Source organism: Talpa europaea (genome assembly GCF_964194135.1).
Source record: "Talpa europaea genome assembly, chromosome: 2".
NCBI classification, from domain to species: domain Eukaryota; kingdom Metazoa; phylum Chordata; class Mammalia; order Eulipotyphla; family Talpidae; genus Talpa; species Talpa europaea.
Window position 1 is genome coordinate 24,424,331 of NC_140068.1, and position 7,553 is coordinate 24,431,883.

At 36.9% G+C, this 7,553-nt stretch overlaps 1 pseudogene across 1 annotated transcript; it reads right to left on the reverse strand.

Moving 5' to 3' along the window:
- Positions 1-3,675: 3,675 nt before the first annotated feature.
- On the reverse strand, positions 3,676-7,197 carry LOC311186829 (small ribosomal subunit protein eS4-like; annotated as a pseudogene). Its single transcript has 2 exons — positions 6,561-7,197; positions 3,676-3,901 (listed from the first exon to the last, which is right to left on the reverse strand). The product of its transcript is annotated as a small ribosomal subunit protein eS4-like (transcript).
- Between the last annotated feature and the right edge of the window lie 356 nt (positions 7,198-7,553).

A 7,553-nucleotide genomic window follows, 5' to 3' on the forward strand; every position in this document is an offset into this window, starting at 1 on the left:
AAATCAAAATCAGCAAACAACTATGAACCAGAGACACTCTATGGGGGGTGGGGGGCGGGAGGGGAGGGATTGGGGTCAAAATAAGGGGGTTGCAATTGTATGGGGAATATAAAAATAAATATATATATATATATATTTAAAAAAAAAAATTTGTACTTTGGGCCTCCCCTGGTGGCACAAGCGGTTGAGCACAGCACTGTGAAGTTCTCTGCAACCTCTCCAGTGCTGGTTCGATCCCAGCCGGCCAGCGAGGGTCCCTCATGGCGAGGCAGACCTCTCCTGTCACACCAGCTGCTCCCCTCAGCAGTGTATTTCATCAGTCTGCCTGCTCTGTTCCCCGCTCTGTCTCTGGCGAATCCTCTCATCCTCCCGCGCATCTGGCCTATACCCTGGTTCTTGTATAAATAAATAAATAAATCTTTTAAAATTTTGTACTTGGCTGAAAATTTTTCACTGTCAGTATATAAATCTTAGTTCCAACATACAACAAAATGATTTTCCTGTTCACTTGATGGCGTTATTCCACCAGCAACCCTCAAGAAAGTGGCCAGCACTTAATGCATTTACTTGACAACTCTACTAAATCCTAAAAATCTCCCTTCTGCTCTTATCCCTTTACCGAGACTCTTCAAGATCATCATGGTTTTCTAATGATTATTTTGTAGTTTCATCATCATTGACATCTAGGACGCATTTGGTATTATTGACAGCAACCTTCTGCTAGCACCACTTTTTGATTCTGTTTTTATCCTCTGATTGCTACTTCTCTAATTCCTATAGAGATTCCTCTTTCCACTTAATTAAACTCAAAAAGAAACCTAGACATAACTTCTCTTTCTGTATCCTCTCCTTTTATAATTTCATTAATTTTTATTATCTCTCCTTTCATTTTTTAAATGATCCACATAAAGGTATAAATATCCTTGGCAGAAAGTTGGGCATCCTCAACTGTGGGTCCCATAGGCATCTTAAGTGAGCATAGTCAAGATGAAAGCATCATCACTTCCTCTCCACCTCTCCCATCAGCTTCTCTTGATGTAGTTGCTATCATGTCACCATCTTTATCAAAGTTCAACATTTTGATTTTAGGCTTCACTCCTCTTTCTTACTTGTCATACACAATAAGGCAACAAGATATGTCTCCTTTCAATTGGCAGTGTCTTCTCAGTTATCCTTTCTCTATGATTCTGCCTCCCCAGACCCAACCCTCCATCTGCCTTTTCTGTCATAATTGGAATCCCCTCTTCTGGGCTCTTCTCTGCCAATCCATTAGACAAAGACAGGATTGTTCTTTATCTGAAGTACAGCTATTCTTACAGTAAAAAATCAGCATATGCAAATGTCTATTTAATAAAGTATAAATGTCTAAACCTAACAGTGACAACTTCCCAAAGCAGATATAGCATCTGCATCATCCTTTTCCTCTCATGCACAGTTCCTTGTGCACTAGATAATAAAATAAAATCAGATGCTTAAATAAAGGATGACCAAATACTCCAGTTTATAACCTGATGGCGATAGAGAAATGAACATTCAATGTGATGAGATATCTCTCTTCCCATGTCTAATTTAGTGATAGGGTGATAGGGTATGTCAGCCCATTTAGGGCCCCATTGGACAATTTGATACACCTTCTAAGGCCCAAACAACTTTTCTCTGTTGTATTCTTCTTTTTTACTATTCCTCATTAGCAGAGACCATTTTTTTTTTAAGATTATTTATTTATTTATACAAGCACTGTGTACAGTCAGAAGCGCAGGAGGGTGAGAGAATTCACCAGAGCCAGAGCGGGGAACAGAACAGGCAGACTAACGAAATACACTGCTGAGGGGAGCAGCAGGTGGCAGCTGAGGAGAGCAGCAGGCGGCGGGAGAGGTCTGCGCGCCATGTGGGACCCTTGCCTGTGGCCGAGGATTGAACTGGTGCTGCAGAGGCTGCAGGCAGCTTCGCAGCCCAGCACTCAGCTACTGCGCCACCAGGGGAGGCCCAACAGAGACCATTTTCTATGTGTGTCAGATGGTCTGGGATCTATGATGAGCCATCTCAGCTTCATGATAGAATTTCCAAAGCAGTCTGAGTTCAAAGACACATTGGGGCATATCAACAGTGACCTTTACATCCTCAAAAGAGGGAGGACAACACTGAAACATTGAAAAAAGGCAGAAAGTGGAAGGATTTGGGGTGCTTGCCTTTTATTCCTCTCTCTATTCTCAGTAACTCAGGTAGTATTGGGGACATAACTAGCACTGTATTGCTATTGCATGAACTAAATAAAGTGCTCTAGCTATAGTTCCCCTGAAAACTTGATTTTAACTCAGCGTAATTCATAGTTACCCCAACTGAAACAAAAGGATAAGCCCACATTCCTTCATTTCAAGATGAAATTAGAGAGTGCAGGAAAAATTACTTCTGTGGTCGCCAACGTGTTATATACAAATGTGAGAAGAAGCCGTTGGGAGACCATCATGCGGTTGCTCCTCAATTATGACTTGAATATTTGAGTCATCAAAACTTTATAGCATTCTTGTCATTAACCTTCAAATAAGAGGTGGTCTAAGTTATTAGACTCTTTATCCCCATGGGAGCTAATGGAGCTATTTTAATTTTGGATTAGAAAAAAGAAATCCATAAACACTTAATATTTTTTCTCAAATTAGTCTTACTGCCAAAAAATTGTTGATGATTGCTAAGACTGAAGCTACTTAGAATATTAGTGCAGAAGAATTCAGGGGTCAGGTGGCATTGCTTAGGTTCCATCCTGGGCTTCAGGATATCAAATGCTTATACCCTCTTTCCATGGGCACATTCATTTCTGCTGAGTTCCTATTTGTAGACCTGTTTTTTGGGGGGGACCATTGACCAGCTACACCTTGGAATTTTTTTCTCCCTTGGCTTCTGTGAATCTGCTCTATCCTTAGTCATGCCACTTCTCTGACCACTCCTTTTCCTTTCCTTGATTCCAATCTGGTCACCTTAAATGTGGATGTTTCTTAGCACCTACTAAGCATGTTAGCACTATTACTTAATGTAAAGGAAGTTCAGAGATGTAACAGGCACTATCCCTTCCTCCAGAAAATTTCAGTGTACAGGAGAAAATAGGGCACTTAAAAATAGTTATTACATGAGAGAGAAAGTGTCAAGCTCCTTAGGAGAAACATTAACAAGCAGTCTATTTTAGTTCAGAGTGGAGTGAGTTTGCTTCCAGCTGAGGGAATGAAGGAAGGAGAATGTGGCCTGACTTTAGATCATGAAGCATGTTTATGCCTAAGAATACGCATAATTCAATTTAACAAAAACAGAAGTCATTGTCTTTCCCTTCCAACCTTCCCCAAACAAAATATTATTCTCCTCATGTTCCCTTAATGTATTAATGGCACCAATAACCTCCCAGCCACTTAGAGGTGGGAATGAGGCTTTTCATTCCTGAGCCCTGTTCTTGTACCAGTCACTGATTCTGCAGTTTTCACTTCCAAGATAAGCTTTGTTTCTTTCCTTTGCCTTTCTTTTTAATGCTAACTTAATCCGAATCTCATTAACTCTCATGCAGACTATGTAATTAGCCACTTAAAGGTTTTTCCCATTTTTAATGTCTTTCCCCACTTCTATCAGATTACTCACTTTGCAATCTAGCTCTGTTCATGTCACGCCTTTACTTCTTTGGAGAAAAGTTCCCTTTTAGCCACATTCCAGTTTCTTGATTCTCTGGTACCATCTGTTTTCCAAAACAATCTGCCTCACTTCCAATTGCTCATCCATTGTGCCACTGATGATCTTTGGTCTTTTCATGAATTTCCTCCAGAGCTGCATGTAGCTCAATGTTGGGTAATAATCTACTGATATGATGATAACTGCAACTAACATTGCAGGCAGGCTGTTTTTATTCATCTTTGAATCCTCAGTACTATTTAATATAGAATCATACACATAGACACTCCATAAAAATGTGTTTTAAAAAATGAGCACTCTTTAATGATATATGCATACAATCTGAGCCTTCTTGTATAACCTGGAATATACCTTTGTATTTATTGGAAGAGCTGTAAATTTTTTAAAGATATAAGAAGAGCTAATAGTGAGAATAAGCCAGTAAAAAAAAGTTATTTGCATCTATCTCATAGGCTGTTATGGAGAGTTAGTTCATAGTATCCCAACCTGACTTTTTTGTGAAGATGTAGCAGAATTCATCACCAGAATTTCAGGCTGCTTGTATCTTAAAGGCACTGAGCATTTGATTGTGTAACTAATCAAGTTTTCTCCTTTTGACTTACCGCTAAGAGGTTCTGAACTACATGTGTGACCTATCCCCAGCAAGGTGATGTGCTTTTAGTCCTACTGCATTAGCCCCAACTCTGCAAAGTTTACAGCCCTGTCCTACCTTTTTTCTTTCTGACCTCCTTTTAATTTGCTTTAAAAGTATATTTTATCCATGTAAGCTTCCTATAAATATATAGCTTTTAAAAATATTTACACTATTTTGAATGGCAACAAAAATAAGGCAAAGGTCATCAAAATATTAGGATTTTAGGAATCTTGCATTTTAGGAAAAAAGCATCATTAATTTTTCTACATTAATTCCTTCCACTGGTTCCATAACCTGCTCACCCTTAACAGCAACCCACCAAAATATTTCAGGTAATTCATTTATTTTCCCCCCAAAATATAGTAATACAATAATAACTGTTCCAGAATAACTGATTTTATAAACCTATATTAGTTTTGGTTTTAATCTGGCCAGAGCTTCTTATTCTCTAGCTACAAAATTCCAACAGAGAGGTTAAGTGGTTTTTTTTTAATTATTTGTTGGGGAAATGGAAATAGAATACAGGTTTCTCAACTCTTCCCATGATGAAGGAAGTTACTGAGCTAACAACATGTACAGATTTTAGCAGGAACTCTCTATATAGTCTATTAGTTAGTTGTATATTTTTATAAAAATAATAGACTATATGCAAAGTGTCATAAATGGTCACACTCACTCTTTTTATGCCCCCCCTTTTTTTTAACTGTTTTTCATATGGATTATTTGTAGCACCATCTATTTTTTTAATTAAAATCAGAAACCATAAAACAATTCTCTAGTATAGGCTTCCTGCTGTATATAATTTAGAGTATTATTGCAAAGATGGAATAAATGAGATTCATTTACCATGGTTATCAAATTTCAGAAATCAAAAGAAAATGACCTATCTTCTTAACATTGGATATCAACTCAGTGACAAGTTGTAACTAGCAAATAAGAATCAACCAAAAGTGTGTATATAACATTATTTTTAAATATAAAATTTATATAACTATTTTTAGAATAAAGCAGGACTTGAATCTATAGTATACTTATAAAAATAATATATTCATCATTTACTATAATAATATATTATGATATACATATTAACGAATGTGTTATTTATTCTGTGAATGTGAAATTATTTATGTTAAATAGCAAATCAATGTTAATAGACTTGGAGTGAATCACTGTGATACATAAAAGGCTGTCAAACTGAACATGAATCATGATGCATTCATCCTGAGGGTAAGGACACAATTGTGCATAGCTTTGAGTGCCCGTTGTCTTTAACTAAAAATTTGTTGACAACCAAAAACACTTCATTTGTATTTATATTTATATATTTTTCAGTTATGCTTTTTGAGCTAGAGTTGATTTATATCATTTGTACTTTTAATATCAGAACATTTAAAAATACTTCTATTAAGTATTTTGCCATAGATCTTTATTACCTATGACATTCAACTTTCAAAACAATCATTTTTTATCTTATTTAAATTCTCACTGAGAAAAATATCAAGCATTCAAATAATTTGAAGAGCCTATGTATTGTCTTCAGACGAATATGTAAAATTGAAAGTAATTTTCTATTTCCAAACAGCAACCATCACAGCTCATCAAGGCTGATGTTCATTTCATAAATTAGACCCACAACAGCAGGCATTGTTTATGTGTTTAGTTCAGTATGCAAACAGTGCCCCCATGAGGGTTGTATTTCAAAATAAATAAAAACTTTTTTAGTTTCTTCAGATTTCACTGGATCTTCAAAGTGTGTGCTTATGTGAAACAGTTCGCTTCTCCTGATTATCAGTAGTCTGTATACCATACGTAACTAGAAAGATCAACTCCTATTTTAATTTTACTGCTTGTTTTAAACTCAACAAATGTCCCTTGGTGCCATAATTGATCAGACATAAAAGACAATTATTTTGTCTCCTCATTTTTTCTGTCTGCATTTCACTTAGGTCCCATAATACATGAAATAGCAAATCTATTATTTTAAGAGAACAGATTTCTGTTAAGATAGTGGTGATGGGTACTTTTTTATATTAAAACTCACAAAGGCTTATTCAATTCAGTATTTATGGAATTTTGTAATTTCAAGGATTGTTTTCAAGTTGAAAAATTATTATCAGTAACTTTTGTCATTTTTATTTTTTATGCTGTATTTATTTTATTTAAGTATCAAGACATTTTCATCCATCTATGTCACCTGGAAAGCATTTCTGTTTGACTGCCAACCTCCTGTCTCTCTCTTTAGCAATAATGAGGCAGATACCTTTGCCTCAGAGAAGAGAAATCCATGGTGTTGCCTTTGCCAAAAACAAAAATGTTGGAGAGGCAGGTGGCAAAGCTCTTGCCTTGGCATCTTTCACATGAACTGTATCAGAGAACAGGTCTCTTTCTGTTGGTGATCACAACTCTTCCTAGGAGGTGATCACACTACCTCCTGTCACCATGAATTCCATAGTCATGCCAGGTTCCAACACAATCTGAACAGTATTATTCACTCTGATGAAGGGATCATGATAGAAGATGGGACAAGCATCGTGGGTCACCAGATAAGGAATTACTTTGATGCCCACAAAGATCTTGCTCACTGAACAATTTGTACTTGGCCTCCACAGGTGTAATGTGATGAACAGCAAAGTGACCGTTGATATCACAGATCAGATGAAAATTCTCTCCGATCTTGTCAACGCTGATGACATCCATTAAGCCAGCAAGGTAGGTTATAGTAGCATGGACCTTGCCATAAATCTTAATGAACTGCTGTGCACAGATGTTCACTTCATCTCCTTTAGAGCATACTTAAGTCTTAATCTTAGGAAAATGATAAGATAGAGACATTCTCTCAGTTTGTCGGCACCATTGACTGGACAAAGCGCTAAAATCCTAGTCCATTGATCCAACATCCAATGCTTTGGAGCTGCAATTTGTTACATATGCTTTTTGGGATCACAAAGCCATGACTGAGATAGGAACAGAAGGGAGACTGTCTCTTCAAGTAAGCCTAGAAAAGAGGGCCAGAGGATGCATGCTTGTCTTATTTTTTTTTTAATTTACTTATAACCTGAAATTTGAGATGGTGTAACAAACAAAAAAAACATCTCTTCTACTAAGCTGACCCTCAAATTTAGTTTTCTTTTTTTAAGTTTATTTATTTTATATAAGAACCGGGGCACAGGCCAGATGTGTGGGAGGGTGAGAGGATTCACCAGAGACAGAGCAGGGAACAGAACAGGCAGACTGACAAAATACACTGCTGAGG